Source organism: Sinocyclocheilus rhinocerous, unplaced genomic scaffold, assembly GCF_001515625.1.
Source record: "Sinocyclocheilus rhinocerous isolate Xijiao unplaced genomic scaffold, SAMN03320098_v1.1 scaffold404, whole genome shotgun sequence".
NCBI lineage: Eukaryota > Metazoa > Chordata > Actinopteri > Cypriniformes > Cyprinidae > Sinocyclocheilus > Sinocyclocheilus rhinocerous.
The window spans coordinates 13,575-14,064 of NW_015628680.1; positions in this window are offsets into that span (position 1 = coordinate 13,575).

The window sequence follows — 490 nt, forward strand, 5'->3', positions numbered from 1 at the left end:
GAGCTGAACCAGACAGTTATAGAAGTGCAGAGGATGGATTCAATGATAGCAGAGTAGAGCTGTTTCAGCAGCTCCTGTGGCAGTGGCAACCAGTCATGGAACCTGTCTTAACACCTCTTTTGCACTGGCTACCAGTAGCTGCTCGCATTAAATTCAAGGCATTAATGTTTGCCTACAAAACCTACAAAACCTCTGCACCCATTTACCTAAATTCATTACTTCAGACTTATGTGCCCTCTAGAAGCTTGCGTTCTGCAAGTGAACGTTGCTTTATTGTGCCATCCCAAAGAAGCACAAAATCACATTCACGGACTTTTAAATGAACTGTTCCCTCCTTGTGGAATGACCTGCCCAACTCAGTCCGAGCAGCTGAGTCCTGCTTGTACTAACTGCTTGTTTTCTTAAAAAAAAAAAAAACACACACTAGCTTCCCTAATCTTTTTGTATTCTATCTATTTGTTTTCTTTTTATTTATTATACAATTAACAAA